The 21,337-nt window shown below is 42.6% G+C and overlaps 1 pseudogene; it reads right to left on the bottom strand.

The window, feature by feature from the left end:
- Nucleotides 1–4,292: 4,292 nt before the first annotated feature.
- On the bottom strand, nucleotides 4,293–19,353 carry LOC122437381 (annotated as a pseudogene).
- Nucleotides 19,354–21,337: the final 1,984 nt, after the last annotated feature.

The raw sequence follows: 21,337 nt of genomic DNA, 5'->3' as shown, positions 1-21,337 counted from the left end.
CTTTCCCTCTTAAACATAAATTTGTTGAATATATAAAATGAGATGCAATTCCTATAGCTCTAAGGCCAGAATGAAAATTCAGAGCTCAGAGCCCTCTTTAATAACCAGGTGCAATGGTTCTCAACCCAAGGTGTACATGAGACTCAGCTGAGGAGTATTTGAAAATGTTCATGCTTTGGTCCCACCTCAGACTAATTCTATCAGGGGTGGGGCCCAAACAACGGTTATATTTTTAAACCCCCACATGAGTCTGATGTAGCCAAGATTGAAGACCATTAGTCTAGATAAGGCAATTTCTCTAAATGCCTTGAAATTTACATCATAGGTTTTTCCATCTTTTGACACAAGAAGAAATTCAAATGTTTTGTGTAGAGACCAGAACACCTTGAAGTCTTATCTATGAAATGAAATTAAATGGTATCGTTGGTAAGCCTGGTTATGAATTTTCATTTCAGTGTGGCAAATATGGTGGGCTGGACAAAAAATAGTAAGTTTCCAGGGCTGGCTGCTGACATCCAATTCAGTTCTTTAGTTGGTAACCAAATGTCTCGTGGAATAGTGATGGCCCATGTGCTATTGGTGCCTTGGCCAGAAATGACAGCTCTTCTGGACACATGGTCCCCAAATGAAGTGAGTTCTGTGGAAAATGTTTCCTTGGTAGATCTGTATCACCAGCTAGAGGTTCACGGAGAGTGTTTTCTATTAACAAAGGGAATCAAAGGAGTTGCAAGATTTCCGGGGAAGAAACAGAATGCCAGAATGCTGCGCCTGCAATGGAGAAGCAGTCAAGGAGCCAACATTTGACTCACTGGCCCCAAGTACAATGAACAGTCGCATTTGTCAAGAGATCATCACATAGGAAAGCATGAGTGCATTAGTGATTCAATTGTTGTTTGCCTTAAAGTGAAATCCATTTCTTAAAGTTACTTTAGAAACTTGCATTTTGAAGTGTGTTTTTAATTTATCATGAAACCACAATAAAGAGAAGCAACTTAATGTGACACAAGAGTGTTAGATAAGAATCTGGTTTTGACAATAGCTAGCTACATGACTTGGGCAGGATATTCCATCTCCCTGGGCCTCAAGTTCACATGTAAAATTCATCTAGCTTGGTGTTTCTCAACCTCAGCTGCACAGCAGAATGCTGCTGCTGCTGCTAAGTCGCTTCAGTCGTGTCTGACTCTGTGCGACCCCATAGACGGCAGCCTGCCAGGCTCCCCCATCCCTGGGATTCTCCGGGCAAGAACACTGGAGTAGGTTGCCACTGCCTTCTCCAAAACGTGAAAGTGAAAAGTGAAAGTGAAGTAGCTCAGTCGTGTCCGACTCTTAGTGACCCCATGGACTGCAACCTACCAGGCTCCTCTGCCCATGGGATTTTCCAGGCAAGAGTACCAGAGTGGGTTGCCAGTGCCTTCTCCAAATGCTTAGAGGGGTGTTAAAACATACCTATGTCAGGATGGGTTCCCCTAGACATTCTGATTTAATTGGTCTGAAATGGGACCCAGACGCCCGTAGGTTTACAATATCCTCACATGATTCCAATGTGGAATCATGTTAAGGACCACTGCAATGGATGATCCCAATGATCCCTTTTTAGTTTCAGCCTTCCCTTGGGCTTAAGAGGCCTCACTTCCAGGAGTGTCTGAGCTATTGGAAAAGGTAAGTGATCAATGACTAATATATCCCATGTGCGTGTATCCTAAGTTGTTTCCATCGTATCGGACTCTCTGCAACCCGATGGACTGTGGCCCACCAGGCTCCTCTGTCCATGGGATTCTCCAAGCAAGAATACTGGAGTGGGTTACCATGCCTCTTCCAGGGGATCTTCCCCACCCAGAGATTGAACCCATGTCTCTTACAATATATCCCACAAGAGTACTCAATGCTAGCTACTTTGCCTCATCAAAGGGTCACCATTCCTTTTTTAAAAAATGAATATAGCTCAGGGAACTCTGCCCAATGTTATGTGGCAGCCTGGATGGGAGGGAAATTTGGGGGAGAATGGATATGTGTACATGCATATGGCTGAGTCCCTTTGCTGTCCCCCTGAAACTATGACAGCATTGTTAATTGGCTGTACTCCAATATGAGAAAAAGTTTTTAAAAATTAAAAGTAGTTAGGACTGTCATAAAAACAAAAATCTACAACATCTTTCAAAACAGGTTCCTGGAATACTGTGCCCCTGCCATTGTTTATGGGCCTGAGAAGACATTCAGTGGCCCTTCCCATATTCCAGGCTTAGTGCATAAAGAAATGCCGGTTGAATAAGCGGTGTTTTCAGTGTGCGGCTAAAAGATTTTTTGATCCCACTTCCTCCCTTCCCAAGGTCCTTTAGGCATCTGGGCTGGGCTGTGGGCCCATGTACATTTTCACAGTCAGCCTTAAAGAGCAGATTCCTATTTCAGTTTGGATTTGTTGCCAGGTGGCCCCACCCAAGTCCAATTTCCCATGGGTTGGCTGAACCCCCAGCATGAAAGATCATGATAAAATTCCAGAGCTGGGGCTCCTCCAGCCACATTAAGTCAGAAGAACTGAGTCCATCTCAGCCTCCCAGGGTCACTGGACTCCCACGGCCAGAGCCATCCTGGAAGCCTGCAATGGGTGGCTCTGGCATTTCATTTCAACACTCTCCAGCCCCTGGTTCCAGCTGTGGAGAACATACCAAAGAGAGAGAAAAAGAAATGAGGGAAGCACCAATTCAAGGCCAGTTTCAAAAAGCAAGTAGTTAAATAAAGCTCTGAAATAAACCAAATTTCTGGACACTGATAAACTACAAAATTAAAACCAGGATCAATGTATCTGCCCAGTCTAGACTACTCTGGGCAGTAAAGGTCCAAGTTTGCAGACTGACTGCTCAGTTAATTGCTCTGACCCGCACGTCCTTTTGGCTTATAGAGACATAGCTTCTTAATATTAAAACCTAGAAACAATTGCTTTCCCACCTGAAGGCTGAAATGACAATGGAAAACCACATCTGGCAAAGAATTTGATCTTTGGCTCAAGGGATTAGATTGAATCTAGTGGAGTAAATTTTATAGCCTAGAGAATTATGTATTTTCAAATCGCTCCAGCTTTCTAAAGCTGCAGTCTCCACCAAGATTCTCTGTGTGTGAAAGAGTGAGAACGGCCACCCGGGTCTTTACATGGGATTCACCTGGAGTTTTTACCTGCCCACATAATTCCCATCTTCAAGATAAAAAGTTGACTTAATAAGAACATTTCTTGGGTTTTATCATTATTCATCATTAAATTGGTCTAGACCCTTCACACCAGAAGTAGAAACAAGATAAGACGGAGGCAGAGAGCCTGGGGAAAGGTCAGGGACAGGTTTAAATATGTCCCACTAAGCAACTCAGTCAGTGTCCCTGCTATCAAGCTATTCAATACTACGCCAGCTGTCACCCACTATGTCATTACCCTGGCTGCACCCTTCTTCTGCTCAGGGAAAATGTCCAGAGGACATTTTCCAACCCTACAGAAGAGTGAGCAGACTTCTGGGACAGGTCAACCCTGGTAATACAGGATGTGAAACCCCCCGCTAGAAATACGGAGGCCGGGAATGAGCACTAGGTCACGTTAGCGGAGCATGAATTGATGGTTTTACAAACCAGATTAAAACGTTGGATGCCTGCAGACAGGGTACTGGCACTATCCTGCTTTGTAGCTCACGGGAGAAAAGCGTGGGATCTCACACTAACCTTGGTTCAGCTCCCGAGTCCCCGTCCTCTCACTGAGCAAGTTACACAACTTCCTGATTCTCAATTTCTTCCTCTGTAAGGTGTGGAAAGTCCGCCAACCTTATAGACTATGCTGAAATACAGGAGGGTCTTGAGAAAGTATCGTTCTTTTTATTATTGTTATAGTTATCTAGAAAGATGCAACCATCATCTAATCTGTCCCTCTAATAGAAGTTTTCTCAGAGCCTGATTTTGTAGGCTGGCTTAATTTTTCACTAAAGAGATTTTCGTGCTTCAAATTGTACACCAAAGCAGGCATACGCCACAAAGCAGTGTCTGCTAAAGTTAGCATGGAAATTGCCTGGGAAACAAGTAGGAAACACAGCTTTGAATGGCACCTAAGCCTGAGTCATACTTTCTAGGGTAAGGCTGAGTTGCTCTGTTAAACAACCTAGCTGAGAATCTTGTGAAAGAAAGTTTTACAACTTTGATACAAACAAAAAAGGACATCAGGTTAAGAAAATGCTAAGTAATAGCTCTTTTTTGGAGGTTGCCTTAGGGGTTACACTGAACTTGTGGTCAGCATATTCATTCTTTTTTTTTTTTTTTTTAAATAAAAACAGTCCCACAGCATTTATTGTCATCTGGTAATAACATAAGGGTGAGCAGAACAATATGAATACAAGTTTTAGAACTACATCTCTAACAAAAGACACCTAAAAAACCCAACGGTATTGCCAAACAATTTCTCACTTCATCTATCACTTCTAGTTGGAGACACTTTGGAGCAGAGTAATGTTATCTCCTTTTAGCATGATCCGACCCAGTTGTTTTTTTGACTTTGTTTTAGAATGAATCTCTTCTGCATCATCTAATACGAGGTTCATATACTCATCAAAACCAATGATACAGCCTTCTATCCGCATATTCACTTGCTCATTCAAGCCACACCTGAATCCGAGATCTATTTTGCAAGTATCTGAAGATGAGATTGATGGGCTGCACCATCGCCTTCTGCACCTTCTGGCCCTGGCCCCGGTACGCATGCTGGACACTCACAAGCACCACACTGCTCCACACTCTCTCTCCAGCATATTCATTCTTAATGCATGAGAATTTCCAACATGTTAGAATAGATTGATAAAGGTTATACTTAAGTATTTTAAAGCTTTAAATAAAAGCATCCAGTTGATGATATGTCTGAGCCTCATAAGCTCTTGCCGCCTAGGCAGAGTAAAGAACTCCAGTTCTTGACCAAATTAACACTTATATTCCTTGTAAAATGGGGATAGTAAATTCACTTTCCTGAAAGGACTGAGATGAGAATGAAGATTGACGAGGACTGTGGAGCATTTAGGAGAGCATCTCAGCACAGAATAAATGCTCCCAATAAAGCGTAAATGTTGATTTTCACTTGTAGTAGCTGTGACTTTGTTGCTGTGTTATTCAGTCATTCAATAGCCTACACTGCACCTGTACTAGACACAGGGGCTTCAAAGAAGACACCGGAGTCCAGTCCCTCGAGACTCCAGGGAGAGATGGACACGTAACTGCATTCTCATACCAAGTGCCAACTTCTTTAAGGCCTAGACAAAGGCACCCAGAGGGGAGCCAAAGATGGTTTCCAAGAGGAAGCAGTCTCTTACAAGCTTAGTTGTGATCATGAGGGTGGACCCCCGTGCCCTCCCATGGAACTAGTGCCCTTCTAGGAAGAGGAAGCGATATCAGAGATACAAGGAGGAGGCGGACACCTGCAATCCAGGAGGAGAGCTCTCACCAAGAAATGAATACTTGCACCTTGATCTTGGACTTCCAAGCCTATGGTATTTTATTACAGCAGCTCATGAAGACTAATCCAAAGGTCATGGTGGTCTTGGAGAAATGGTGGTGAGCGCTGGATTACTGAAGCAGAGGTCACCCAGGAAGTGTGAGGAGAGGGAGCTGGAGAGTAGCTGGGGGTCAGGCTGTGAAAGACCTAGAAGAGCAAGCCAAGGATTTGGAGCTGCTCTTACAGACCTCCAGAACCAACAGACGTGGGTGGGAGATAATGTGAATTTATTTTTTATGAAGATACATCTGGTGCCAATGGAGGAAGAGACAGACTGAAGTTTAAAGACATAGGAGGAAGGGCCTAAGGAGTGGAGCAGGGAAAAGCCATTCACAATTTAATGGGGACACAGCGAGAACTCACAGTCATTATCTTCCCCTCTTAAAGGGGAACTTGAGCCATTTAAAGTAGGTTTCTGACTTTCTAAGGTCTACCTCTTAGTCTTTAACTCATTGCTATTTTCAGCAGGGTAGAGGCAACAAAGTAAATATGATAGGTTCAAGAGCCAGAAACACATTTTCCCAATACTGTAGCCTGCATGGATCCCATAATCTTTAACACATACAACCCACATCTTGTGATTCCTTCAGATGGTTCCCATCTTGGAATAAGGCCTTGGTGAGGATGAATGAGAAGAAATTCACATGGGTGAGGGTTGTAACTTCATCACACATCTTAGTGTTGGTACCCATCATTAGTACTTCTTAAAATTTTTGTTGTTCAGTTGCTCTGTTGAGTCCAACTCTTTGTGTTTCCATGGACTGCAGCACGCCAGGCATCCTTGTCCTTCACTATCTCCTGGAGCTAGGTCAAACTCATGTCCATTGAGTTGGTGCTGCCATCCAACATCTCTTCCTTAGTTACCCCCTTCTCCTTCTGCCTTCTATCCCTCTCAGCATCAGGGTCTTTTCCACTGAGTTGGCTCTTCACATCAGGTGGCCAAAGTATTGGAGCTTCAGCTTCAGCATCAGTCCTTCCAATGAACACTGAGTTGATTTTTTTTAGAATTGACTGGTTTGATCTCCTTGCAGTCCAAGGGACTCTCAAGAGTCTTCTCCAACACCACAGTTAGAAAGCATCAATTCTTCAGCACTTAGCCTTTTTTATGGTCCAACACACATCCATATAAGACTACTGGAAAAACCATAGCTTTGACTACAGGAGGGGTTTCCCATGTTTACTCAGCTGGTAAAGAATCTGCCTGAAATGTGGCAGACCTGTGTTCAATCCCTGGGTTGGGAAGATCCCCTGGAGAAGGGAAAGGCTACCCACTCCAGTATTCTGGCCTAGAAAATTCCATGGACTGTATAGTCCATAGGGTCGCAAAGAGTCAGACACGACTGAGGGACTTTCACTTTCACTGACTATATGGACCTTTGTTGACAAAGTGATGTCTCCATTTTTTAATATACTGTCCAGGTTTGTCATAGATTTTCTTTCAAGGGGCAAGCGTCTTTTGATTTTTATGGCTGTGGCCACCCTCAGCAGTGATTTTGGAGCCCTAGAAAATAAAATCTTTCACTGTTTCTATTGTTTCCTCATTTATATGCTATGAAATGATGGGATTGGATGGCATGATCTTAGTTTTTTGAATGTTGAGCTTTAAGCTAGCCTTCTCACTCTCCTCTTAAACTTTTCATCAAGAGGCTCTTCAGTTCCTCTTCTCTTTCTGCCATAAAGGTGGTGTCATCCGCATATCTGAGGTTATTGCTATTTCTCCCAGCAATCTTGATTCCAGCTTGTGCTTCATCCAGCCTGGCATTTCGCATGATGTACTCTGCAGATTAGTTAAATAAACATGGTGATAATATACAGCTTTGACACACTCCTTTCCCAATGTTGAACCAATCTGTTGTTCCATGTCTGGTTCTGTTGATTCTTGACCTGCATACAGGTTTCTCAGAAGGCAGGTCTGGTATTCCCATCTCTTGAAGAAGTTTCCAGTTTGTTGTGATCCACACAGTTAAAGGCTTTGGCATAGCCAATGAAGCAGAAGTAGTTGTTTTTCTGCAATTTTCTTGCTTTTTCTATGATCAAACGGATGTTGGTAATTTGATCTCTGGTTCCTCTGCCTTTTCTAAATTCAGCTTGTACATCTGGAAGTTTTCAATTCATGTACTGTTGAAGCCTAGCTTGGAGGATTTTGAGCATGGTCTTGAAGCATGTGAAATGAATGCAATTGTGTGGTAGTTTGAAAATTCTTTGGCATTGCCCTTTTGTGTGATTGGAATGAAAACTGACCTTTTCCAGTCCTGTGGCCACTGCTGGGTTTTCCAAATTTGCTGGCATATTGAGTGCAGCACTTTAACAGCATTATCTTTTAGGATTGGAAATAGCTCAGCTGGAAATTCATCACCTCCACTAGCTTTGTTCATAGTGATGATTCCTAAGGCCCATTTGACTTCACACTCCAGTATGTCTGGCTCTAGGTGAGTGATCATCATGGTTATCCAGGTCATTAATATCTTTTTTGTATATGTCTTCTATGTATTCTTGCCGCCTCTTCTTAATATCTTCTGCTTCTGTTAGGTCCATACCATTCCTGTCCTTTATTGTGCCTATCTTTGCATGAAATATTCCCTCGGTATCTCTAATTTTCTTGAAGAGATCTCTGCTGCTGCTGCTAAGTCGCTTTAGTCGTGTCCAACTCTGTGCGATCCCATAGATGGAAGCCCACCAGGGTCCCCCATCCCTGGGATTCTCCAGGCAAGAACAATGGAGTGGATTGCTATTTCCTTCTCCAGAGGAGATCTCTAGTCTCTCCCATTCTATTGCTTTCCTCTATTTCTCTGAATTCAACATCCACATTAAAACTGCCTCTTCCATAGTCCTCCCAAAACATCTTTTTTTTTTTTTTAATTTTCCTGGAGTGTGGTTGATTTACAATGTTGTGTTGGCTTCAGGTATACATCAAGGTAAATCTGCTGTATATATACATATTGGAATTGACATACACACACTACTATATATAAAATAGATAATTAATAAGGATCTACTATATAGAACGGGGAACTCTACTCAATACCCCCTAATGGCCGATATGTGAAAATAATCTAAAAAAGAGTGGCTATGTGTATATGTATTAGTACTTTTTTATAGATGGTATTTAACACATATATTAAACACATATGTGTTTGATAGAGTAAAGGACTGAATGAATAAAAGCGAAATAGTCACACATCAAACAAAGTTGACACCTTTGACCAGAAAAAAAAACTTGGTGGAGAGTAACAGCGCCTTTTACTTCTCTGCAAACTGGGAGTTAGTGCAATGGCTGTGCTCAGATCTGGTCAGCTGCCACCAGGGCCTCCTGGCCTCTAAGTCCTTCTGGAGAGGAGAAGGCTTGGGGGATGAGAACAGGATTTTGGTTTGATCCTCTTTACAGGGCCTAAGCTGAAGACAGCTGCAATGTTTAAGAACAAAGCCAGAAATCAGAATACATCCTTCTCTCCAGTAAGAAAGGACCTTCATGTGTCCCGGAAATGCCCAGGATGTGCACATTTTGATGAATAAGAAGAGAAGATGGTATGTGAGGGCTTCCCTGTCATATTCCCAACCTTACATTCAGGTCTGTCACCTTGATTTATGCATTTTGTTTTCATTTCTGATATATACTTGGGGAATCACGTTTGGAAGCTGATCTGTAGAAAAGGAACTCAATTCGAAACAAAGAACAGCATGGCCAACTGCCCTAGTTTATCCTACTAAAAAGTCCCCCATTCTGGAAAGCCCCTCAGTCCCAGGCCAACCAGGACTGTGGGTTACCCTAAAGAGATATAATAAAATGCTACAAAAGACTGTGAGTCAACATTTATAAATTTCATAGCAGATGGATATGATTTTTACTGGATGAAAATGAGGTGATGATTTTTCCTCTATGTAATTTTAGGGTGCCATACATGAGGAAACATATAATGCATGTTTCCTTTAATAAAACCCAACATGTTGACCTGTGAAAGACAAAAGGCAGGAAACTAATAAAAACAATAATAGTAACAACTAACATATTGGGCTTTATCATAGGCTGGACACTGTTCTAAAAGCTGTGTGTGTGTGTGTGTGCGCATGCGTGCCTGCTCACTAAAAGCTTTACGTAAATTAAATCATTCAATCCTCACAACACCGTTATTGCAATCATCCACATTTTACAAATGAAAGAATGGAGACACAGGTCATATACAAAAGAAACGGAACTGGGATTTGAACACAAGCAGGCTGGGTTCATAGTCCATGCTTTCAAGTATTTCTTACATATAATTACTCATATCTACTGAGCTCCTACTAGCTGCTGGTCACTGTCCTTAGTGTGCTTTCCATAAAGTGTCTCATTTAACCCTAACAATTGTCTGTCTGGATTTAGAAAGTTCAGTTCAGTTCAGTTCAGTTGCTCAGTCATGTCTGACTCTTTGTGACCCCCATGAGCTGCAGCACGCCAGGCCTCCCTATCCAACACCAGCTCCCGGAGCACACCCAAACTCATGTCTATTGAGTCGGTGATGCCATCCAACCATCTCATCCTCTGTCATCCCCTTCTTCTCCTGCCCTCAATCTTTCTCAGCATCAGGGTCTTTTCAAATGAGTCAGCTCTTCTCATCAGGTGGCCAAAGTATTGGAGTTTCAGCTTCAACATCAGACCTTCCAATGAACACCCAGGACTGATCTCCTTTAGGATGGACTGGTTGGATCTCCTTGCAGTCCAAGGGACTCTCAAGAGTCTTCTCCAACACCACAGTTCAAAAGCATCAATTCTTCAGTGCTCAGCTTTCTTTATAGTCCAACTCTCACATCCATACATGACTACTGGAAAAACCATAGCCTTGACTGGACGGACCTTTGTCAGCAAAGTAATGTCTTTGCTTTTTAATATGCTGTCTAAGTTGGTCATAACTTTCCTTCCAAGGAGTAAGCATCTTTTAATTTCATGGCTGCAACCACCATCTGCAGTGATTTTGGAGCCACCCAAAATAAAGTCTGACACTGTTTCCACTGTTTCCCCATCTATTTGCCATGAAGTGATGGGACCGGATGCCATGATCTTAGTTTTCTGAATGTTGAGCTTAAGCCAACTTTTTCACTCTCCTCTTTCACTTTCATCAAGAGGCTTTTTAGTTCCTGTTCACTTTCTGCCATAAGGGTGGTGTCATCTGCATATCTGAGGTTATTGATATTTCTCCCGGCAATCTTGATTCCAGCTTGTGCTTCCTCCAGCCCAGCATTTCTCATGATGTACTCTGCATATAAGTTAAATAAGCAGGGTGACAATATACAGCCTTGACTTACTCCTCTTCCTATTTGGAACCAGTCTGTTATTCCCTGTCCAGTTCTAACTGTTGCTTCCTGACCTGCATACATGTTTCTCGAGAGGCAGGTCAGGTGGTCTGGTATTCCCATCTCTTCCAGAATTTTCCACAGTTTATTGTGATCCACACAGTCAAAGGCTTTGGCATAGTCAATAAAGCAGAAATAGATATTTTTTCTGGAACTCTCTTGCTTTTTCAGTGATCCAGCAGATGTTGGCAATTTGATGTCTGGTTCCTCTGCCTTTTCTAAATCCAGCTTGAACATCTGTAAGTTCACAGTTCACATATTGCTGAAGCCTGGCTTGGAGAATTTTCAGCTTTACTAGCATGTGAGATGAGTGCAATTGTGCAGTAATTTGAGCGTTCTTTGGCATTGCCTTTCTTTGGGATTGGAATGAAAACCGACCCTTTATTCACTTATTCATTTTTTCAACTAACATTTGTAGAACTTACGCTTGTTTGAGAATTATAGTACTTTACAGGTAAGAATTTAGACCAAAGTAGCAGCAGTGAATGTGGAAAATGGAAATGAAAAGCAGGATTCAAGAAAAAATTTTGCAGTGAAGATATAAGAACCTGTGATTGATTGGATATGGTGCATGTGGGAAAAGAAATAGTCAAAGATGACTCTGAGATGTTCTGGTGGCTCAGACGGTAAAGCGTCTGCCTGCAGTGGGGGAGACCCAGGTTCAATCCCTGGGTTGGGAAGATCCCCTGGAGAAGGAAATGGTAACCCACTCCAGTACTCTTGCCTGGAAAATTCCATGGACTGAGGAGCCTGGTGGGCTACAGTCCATGGGGTCGCAAAGAGTCAGACGCGGCTGAGCAACTTCACTTTCACTTTCACCCAAGGAATAAGATGGATGGTAATCTACCAATCAAAAGCAAGACTACAGGATCTTCTTTGAGGGGGAGGGTAATGAGTTCTTTCAGACTGTGTTAAGTTTCAGCTCCCAGGGAGCATACAAGGAGATATGGCCAGAGAGTCCTAGAAACTTGTCTGGAGCTTAGTAGCAATGGTTGGGAGGTCATGGCCTAGACTTGGTGCTTAAGGTCACAGGTGTAAATAAGATTATCCAGAAAAGAGAACAAAACAAGTGATAGAATCCTAAGAAAAGTCAACATTTCAGGGGAAAGCAGAGGAGAGCCTGGCAAGGAGGCTGTGAAGACTCCAGGAGAAGTGGGGAGAGAACCAGGAAACAATGGTTGCCTGGAAACCGAAGGAGGGACAGGCAATGACCAGCAGAACCAGTGCTGCAGAGAGAACAAACAGGAAGCAGATTATTAGGGCCCGTTTGGTACCGAGAGCGTAGGTCAGAATGTGATCAGACAAGGGACACTGGATTCCAAGTCAGGACTGGAATAAAATCAGCCTGGGGAATACATGTAACTCCATGGCTGATTCATGTCGATGTATGACAAAACCCACTGCAATGTTGCGAAGTAATTAGCCTCCAACTAATAAAAATAATTGAAAAAAAAAAAAAAGCTTAAGGTAACTCCTCTGCCCCTGAGGAGTTAAGAGACTCCAGCTGCTGAACCTGAAAATGAAAAAAGCAGGGTGATGGGCCAGGCATACAGGTCACTGCTATTTACACATTCACTTCCAGATACTCTCTCAGGTCAGAAGCCTAGCTCTGAACAGCCACAAAACCAAAACACAAAGCAAACGCAAACAACTTTTTAAAATCCTTTCTGTAGCATAAAAAAAGAAAGAGTGAGAAATAGAAAGTAACTGCCTGAATGAAATTCCCTGTGCCAATTTACAACTGCCTGACCTCTGACCACAGGCTGGAGAATGACCGAATCTCACAAAACAAAAGCAAAATATGTATGGAGAGAGGGACAAGCTTTCTAAGGGTCTCATTTCACTTCCAAACCCAGATAGCTTGCAATTGACCTTGAAACCATGGAAGATATTTTTCCCGTCAAGATGAGAGAGAAAAGACGAAGTCGTAAAAGAGTTCTGAATGGAACCATCACATTCATGGGAAGCAGCTCTGTTTTTAATACACCCTGGGGAGAAAACAGGGAAAGTTATGAGCTGAGTTAAGGAGAGATAAGTGAATGCAAATCTTACCCTCATTCAACTCTAGGCAATTCAACTCAGAAAGGAAACATGTTATCTGAAGTCAGATGTTTGACCCTTTTATGGGAGTTGCCCATTATTTATCTCTACACCCTTCAGCTGGTATTGCCTGGGTATTTCTTAGGCTCTGAAACCAGGCTCCATATCCAAGTCTGTGTGATCATCCAAGCATAACAAGGTCTCTCCCCTCTAGTCCACCACACTTCATTTTTCATGTAGCAAAAGGATCAAGCAGAACATTCCAGAGGGGAGAGACACCGCCTGGGCCTCCCCGACTCTGTTGCTTTCAGGCTGATAAGCCCCTATCATAAATTTTGCCATGACTCGAGGTTTCAACCTGTTGCCATCAATATGCTTTTCTCTTGGCAAGGCACCAGCTCAATCCCCTGAGATCCATCCATTATTTGTAGAGTCCTAGCAGCTTGCAAGGGGCAGGTGAAGGAATAAGAAAAGCCCCTCCAGCTCAGGGCAAATCACCCTCGGTTGCTGACTGCAGTCCTCAGGCTAACGTCTCCTGGCTGTGATCCTGTCTGGGTCTCAGCAGCAGGCCTGCCCTAGAGTGATGCGGTATTTTCCAGTCCTTCACTTTGCCCTCCCCCACCTTCGCGTCCCAACTGTTGTCAAAGCAACAGGCTAATTTACTGGGAACTTCAATGAGAAGAGATGGTGAGGTGGGAGGGATGGGCTGGGAGAAAAACGCACTGAGTTAAGAAAAGCACTTATCCTTGCAGAAGGAACACGTGGAGGATGCTCAGCTGTCTCCCCCAAGGTACATGCTCCCACCTGGACTATTGGACAAAGGACAGAGCTTTAAAATTCATTCTCTTTGGCCTCTAAAATTTCTCAGGCTTTGCACATTAGAAAAAGAGAGGCATGTTAAAATTTCAGGTTTGTCTCTGCAATACTGGTTTGCACATTTCAGATTACTCTCCATATTCATCCAATAATACAAATTGGCTCCAAAGGCCTTGACTCTACCTGGGATGGCTGCATCTTTTCCTTCTATCCTCGCAACAAGGAACAAGAAAGAAAGCTGCCTGATCCCTGAGGCTGCTATGACAGAGCAGGGACCTCGGTGCTCCTGAGCGTAATCCCAGCTTGTTCCAATTCCAACTATTTTCCCCAAACAAATCACTTTTTTTCTGGTCATGTCAGCAACTGCTTTTGCATGATGGAGTGGGTCAGCCATACCAATGAGCCAGCTTGGCTGTTGGGGCTGCCAGAAGGAAAAAACCCCAGTTGATCTGGTGTTTTTCATCTTATTGACAACCGTTTAATTCAGTCAAGCTGCATTTCATCTTGGGCAAGTTTCTGACTTTGGAAGAAGGGGAATCTCAGTTGCCCACCTGAACTGGAAACTGAGTCCTGAGGCTGTGTTGATGAGTGTGAGGGGGAAAGAATTCTTTCTTGGGGGAAAGAATCCATTTCAATGTTGTAACAGTCACCCCCAAATTTGGGAGGGGGTTAAGGGCTTCCCTGGTGGCTCAGATGGTAAAGAATCTGCCTGTAATGCAGGAGACCCAGGTTCAAGCCCTGGGTCTGGAAGATCCCCTGGAGAAGGGAATGGTAACCCAGCTCCAGTATTCTTGTCTGGAGAATTCCATGGACTGAGGAGCCTGGTGAGCTCATGTCCATGGTCTGCAAAGAGTCAGACACAACTGAGTGACTAAGAGTATGAAATAGCCATTTGGTTCTATCTGGACTCTTCCCCCACATGCATAACTTTAGAGAATCCTGTAAAGCTAAAATTTGTTTTTAAACATTTAAAGCTAATTTTACATTATTTTGAGATTGTTATATGAGCTTCACAGTATTTCTGTGTTCCCCTAGACACTTGTGGTGTCTCCCAAAAGCTAACTGAGGAATCAAATTCCTGCCGCCTGGGTCAGGGATGGATCTTACCAATGTTAAGGAGGACAGCTAAGTCATCCATAACTCAGGGTTATCTCTAAGGCGACAAGTATGATATGTGTAGATGGGGCCTTGAACATATCTTCTGTTCTGCCCTATCCCAGCAACTCTGGCCTATAGCTGCTCCTCAGGGATGCCTGCACTAGAAAGATGCATGAGGTTTTTATGGAAAAAGAGGCAGGAGAGAGAAACCCCCCTATTTTTCCATGAAAACCTGTCTCCTGACAATACGCTAATATTTACTGAGCTTTTATTATGTGCCAGGTACTATTCTAAGTGTCAACATTAATATCAACCTTCAAACAATTTTAAAAAGGTAGTACTATAATTGTGTCCATTTTACAGATGGGGAAACCAACGCATAGAGAGATCAGGCAACTGGCCCAGAGCTACACAGCTATAGTAAGTGAGAGTGTCAGGATTCTAGCGGAGGAAGTCTGACTCCAGAGCTCATGCTCTTTACCTCTACAAACCTCTTCATACCTGACCATGAAGAACCATCTAGAGGTCCTGTGGAGACACAGACTGCTGGGCCACACTCCCAGAGTTTCTGATTAAATAGTTCTGTGTGGGGCCAGAGGACTTACATTTCTAGCACATTCCCAGATGAGAGTGATGGTATTGGACCACCCATTGAGAATCATGGGTCTATGCTATTCAACCTCTAGAGAAAACTCTTGATAGAACCTTCTCTTCTTCTCCACATACTCGTCCAATCTGAAAAAATGCTCAATAAAAGCATTAGTTATACTGAGCAATCTCAAGAGATCAATCAAACCAGTCATGCTTACGGGAAGCCACGACAATTCCTCAGCACTGACAGGCTTCCAGGAGCAGAATCACAGTTTTTTTTTTTTTTTTTTTTGAATCACAGTTTTTTCACTGGAGCTTTTCTGGGCAATTGACTGGAAACGTAGCCTGTGGGAAATGATCAACCAGGACTAGATCCTCTTCTTTTTCTCTATTTATACTTGCTCTTTTATTAATAACACATTTTTTCCAAGTAAATGAGTATCATTAAATGAAAACTAAATTGCATCCATTTGTTAAAACTTCCTTTGTAGATGTTGGTAAAGTTATATCTCCTCAAGTTAATTTATAGGTGCATTCTGTTCACTTCAAGGTCACTTCAGGAATAAGTACAACACAGAATACATTCATGTAAATGAGGAAAATCAAAAGAAAGATGAAATAAAAACAGAGCAATTCTGTAAAATACAGAATTTTACTTATACTTTACTTTAATCTTACTCTGCAAGATAAAAGAACCCTTTCCTTTTTAGGGTAAAGACCATACACAGAAATGGCTGATTCACGTTGATGTAAGGCATAAACTAACACAAGGCTATAAAGCAATTATCCTCCAATTAAAAATAAATTTAAAAAAGAAATGTAAACCATAGAAGAATGACAAAGAAGAAAATAATACAGGCTCTGAGATGTATAGTTTCTGAGAAGTTCTTCAACACACTGAAATCTAAAAGCTATTTCTATCATTAAAAAGGGGTCTAACGGTGTCTGAATTTTGCAATAAGGAGTTCATGATCTGAGCCACAGTCACCTCCAGGTCTTACTTTTGCTGACTGTATAGAGCTTCTCCAACTTTGGCTGCAAAGAATATAATCAATCTGCTTTTGGTAGCAAGACCATGCCCAAAATCCTCCAAGCTAGGCTTCAACAGTACTTGAACTGAAAACTTCCAGATGTACAAACTGAATTTAGAAAAGGCAGAGGAACCAGAGATCAAATTGCCAACATCTGTTGGATCATAGAAAAAGCAAGAAAATTGCAGAAAAACAACTACTCCTGCTTCCTTGACTATGCTAAAGCCTTTGACTGTGTGGATCACAACAAACTGTGGAAAATTCTTCAAGAGATGGGAATACTGGACCATCTTACCTGCCTCTTGAGAAACCTGTATGCAGGTCAAGAAGCAACAGTTAGAACTGAACGCGGAACAACAGACTGGCTCAAAATTGGGAAAGGAGTGTGTCAAGGTTGTATATTGTCACCTTGTTACTTTCACTTCTATGCAGAGTACATCATGCGAAATGCCAGGCTGGATGACTCACAGGCTGGAATCAACATGGCGGGGAGAAATATCAATAACCTCAGATATGCAAATGACACCACCCTTATGGCAGAAAGAGAAGAGGAGCTAAAGAGCCTCTTGATGAAAGTGAAAGAGGAGAGTGAAAAAGCTGGCTTAAAACTCAACATTCAAAAACATAAGACCATGGCATCCGATCCCATCACTTCAAGGCAAAGAGATGGGAAAACAATAGAAACAGTGAAAGACTTTATTTTGGGGGGCTCCAAAATCACTGCAGACAGCGACTGTAGCCATGAAATTAAGAGAAGTTTGCTCCTTGGAAGAAAAGCTATGACAAACCTAGACAGCATATTAAAAAGCAGAGACATCACTTTGCCATCAAAGGTCTCTCTACTCAAAGCTATGGTTTTCCCAGTAGTCATGTAGGGATGTGAGAGCTGGACCATAAAGAAAGCTGAGCACTAAGGAATTAATGCTTTCAAACTGGTGGTGCTGGAAAACACTCTTGAGAGTCTCTTCAACTGCAAGGAAATCAAACCAGTCATTCCTAAAAGAAACCAACCTTGAATATTCACTGGAAGGATTGTGCTGAAGCTGAAGCACCAATACTTTGGCCACCTGATGTGAAGAGCCAACTCATTGAACAAGACCTTGATTCTGGGAAAGACAGAAGGCAGGAGGAGAAGGGGATGACAGAGGATGAGATGCTTAGATAGCATCACCAACTCAATGGACATGAGTTTGAGCAAACTCCAGGAGATGGTGATGGACAGGAAAGCCTGGCGTGCTGCAGTCCATGGGATTGGAAAGAGTCAGACATAACTGAGTGACTGAACAACAGCATGATGTGGCCCATGATGTTCTCCATGACATCTCCACATTAGATACAATTTGTTTCCCAGGGCATTTCCTGGAGGAGTCTTCAAAGGATACTTCAGGCTGCACTGTTCTACAAACTGTGGGTGCTACAGGGTCTCACATGTCAAGGTCTCACATGTCTCACTTGCCCACAGTAGGTTTGCAATAAATACCTCAAGAATGAAAACACTCTTAGCAGTTTACATCATCACTATCTATACTTTAAAATACACATTAAGAGACAGTTGTTTCTAAATACCCTGTATTTCTAAATACCCTTTCTAAATACCTTTTGCCACTATCCAACTTGCTAAGTTGTATTTAATTTTCTAACACTTGAAGACGTATTAGATAATTACGGTGAGAGTCACTGCATTTTGTCTTTAAAAAAAAATAAAGTCTAGTTTTTCTTTAAAGATTTATGCTTACTCACATCAAATAATCTACTAACTTAATCTGTACACTCTCCATTCTGACATGGAATGAAAACCATTCAGACCAAAGGTGAAAAGACTGACTCTCCAGTCCTGTCCCCATATCTCAGTGACAGTGTGGCCTTCCTTCCCTCAGTCTTTGTTTTCTCATTTGTTAAATGGGAGAAAAGAAAATTTACCACATACTCTCATTTATTAAGAAAGGAATAAAAAATGCCTAAGGGACAAATGTTAACTTTTATCATTATGAATTGAAATTACAAGAATGGTCCCACCTAATGGTCATTGACTTATTTCCCTCCAGGGGGGAGTGATGATTTCCTCCAGTGTGCAACAATAGTTGTGTGATCCCTACCACAGGCACTGGACTGCAGGGAGAGCCTCGTCCCAAGGGGTAGTGAGAGGACAGCAGTGTTTCAGCACAGCTCAGCCAAGACTGCTCAGATCCAGAGAGTGAATTCAACAAACATGTCTACATCAATCATTGGAGCACAGACGCCTGGTGCATAGCAGAGCCAAGATATAAAGAAAAAGGGTTGGATGGAGAACAAGGGATATGAGAAGAAAAATAGAGAGCTGAAACGGGAAAACAGGAGACTATCTGAAAAGAATTGTGAAGGTGGAAAGCCAATCTCTACAGCTGGACTTTAAAGATGTCAGACATTGTATTTACTGCTGCTGCTAAGTCGCTTTAGTCGTGTCCGACTCTTAGCGACCCCATGGACTGAAGCCTACTAGGCTCCTCCGTCCACGGGATTTTCCAGGCAAAAGAGTACTGGAATGGGGTGCCTTGCCTTCTCCATTCTATTTGCTGGGGGCAGCCAAATCTGTCGAAAAGGACAGGAGCCAATCACACAGATACTCTTCCCAGGTTTATCTTACAATAGTGTATGTGCTCAGTCACTCAGTATCCAACTTTTGCAACCCCCATGGACTGCAACCCACCAGGTTCCTCTGTCAGGTAAGAATACTAGAGTGGGTTGCCATTTCCTACTTCAGGGGATCTTCCTGACCCAGGGATTAAACTCACATCTCTTGTGTCTCCTGCACTGGCAGGCAGGTTCTTTACCACTGTGCCACCTGGGGAATCCCATTAGTGGCATATATTTGCAAGCCCAGCATGAAACAAGGAAGAACTAATTGACCAGCTCAGCTTTCAAACTTAGATTCACTAAGTTAGTCTCCTCACTGAGGCCCTCCATCTCAAGGTGAAGATGCCAGAATCTTGCCAGGTGTTTATTACTAGTAATAGGTAATGTCCTGTAGTTTGCAAGTGTCTTGCCTATTGATATGTGTGCTTTACCTAGTTATATAAATATGAATAAAACTGAGTTTCTCCATACAGTGACCCTTCTCTCACTCACTGGTATTCCAATATGTTTCTTGAATAAAAAGGGAGGATGGGTTAACAGCCAGTGGTCTGAGAATTGCCCTTAAGAGTATAGGGTATGACCTTAGTGAACATTGTTGGAGGAAGTGCCTGGAAACCATGGCTCAAGACAAGTGAGCTGAGTAGCCTCATGGAGATAAGAGCTGGTATGGGCAGTTGTCGAAGGCCTGTATAGCAGAGGATCTGGAGAGAGTACCAAGGCTCAAGGGCTCTATGCTCACAGTGGCAAAGCATTGAATTAAGCTGATTATTAGATGGTCTTCCATAACCCTGGGCTAATAAACCATCTAGATGTTAATCATAAACTTTTCTCCCTAAAAGAGCTCACATTTATAACTGGCTTCACTCATTTGGAATTTTTTAAATAACAGTAGTAGTCAGATGTTGATTCTAGAATACAAAGTTATTTAATCCAATTCTTTCTTTTTAAATGATTTATTTGCAGTATATGTATTATTACCTTGTAGTATTCAGCCTCCAAGATAACTGACAGTGATCCCCACATCCTGGTATTCACACACTTGTGTAGCACTTTCCTGTGTGGCATCAGGGTTGATCAGTGTGGCCAATAAAATAAAGCATAATTGATGTGTGACTTGCTACACAAGGTCATAAAAGACACTGCTGCTTCTGCCATACCCTCTTGGATCCTTGTTCTGAGAGAAGCTAGCAGCCATGCTGGGAGGACACTCAAGCAGATCTATGGAGAATCCCATAGGAAGAGGGGTTGAGGCACCAACTACCTAGCCATGTGAGTGTGCCATTTGAAAGCAGATTTTTGAACTCCAGTCAAGCCTTCAGATGACTGCAGACTCAGCTGACGTCTTGACTGCAATCTCATGAGAGTTCCTGAGCCAGAACCGCTCAGCTAATCCATTTGCAAAAACTGTGTAAAATAATAAATATGTATTGCTGTTTTACACCATTATGTTTGAGAATAATTTGCCGTGTAGCAGTAGACAACAAATAGATAACTGATAGGCTAATTACAAATTGTTTGTGTGTATTCAGTCGCCAAGTCAGGTCCGACTCTTTGCGACCCAATAGGCTATGGCACGCCAGGCCTCCCTGCCCCTCACCATCTCCCAGAGTTTGCCCAAGTTCATGTCTATTGAATTGGTGATGCCATCTAACCATCTCGTCCTCTGTCACTCTCTTCTCCTTTGGCCTTCGATCTTTGCTAGCATCAGGGTATTTTCCAATGAGTTGGCTCCGGTTCCTCACATCAGGTGGCCAAAGTATTGTATCTTCAGCATCAGTCCTTCCAATGAATATTCAGGGTTGATTTCCTTCCCTTTAGGATTGACCAGTTTGATCTCCTTGCTGTCCAAGGGACTCTCAGGGGTCTTCTCCAGCATCTCAGTTCAAAAGCATCAATTCTTCAGTACTCTGCCTTCTTTATGGTCCAGCTTTCACATCCATACATAACTACTGAAAAGACCATAGCCAGACCTTTGTTAGTAGTCTAGGTTTGTCATAGCTTTCCTGCCAAGAAGCAATCATTTTCTAATTTCATGGCTGCAGTCACCATCCGCAGTGATTTTAGAGCCCAAGAAGAGGAAATCTGCCACGGCTTCCACATTTCCCCCTTCCATTTACCTTGAAGTAATGGGACTGGATGCCATAATCTTAGTTTTTAATATTGAGTTTTAAGTCAGCTTTTTCACTCTCCTCTTTCACCCTCATCAACAGGCTCTTTAGTTCCTCTGCTTTCTGCCATTAGAGTGATATCATCTGCATATCTGAGGTTGTTGATATTTCTCCCAGCAATCTTGATTCCAACTTGTAACTCATCC

The sequence above is a fragment of the Cervus canadensis genome, chromosome 2 (genome assembly GCF_019320065.1).
Source record: "Cervus canadensis isolate Bull #8, Minnesota chromosome 2, ASM1932006v1, whole genome shotgun sequence".
NCBI lineage: Eukaryota > Metazoa > Chordata > Mammalia > Artiodactyla > Cervidae > Cervus > Cervus canadensis.
Note: the sequence above shows the minus strand (reverse complement) of the source record. Positions and strands in the feature narration are given on the sequence as shown.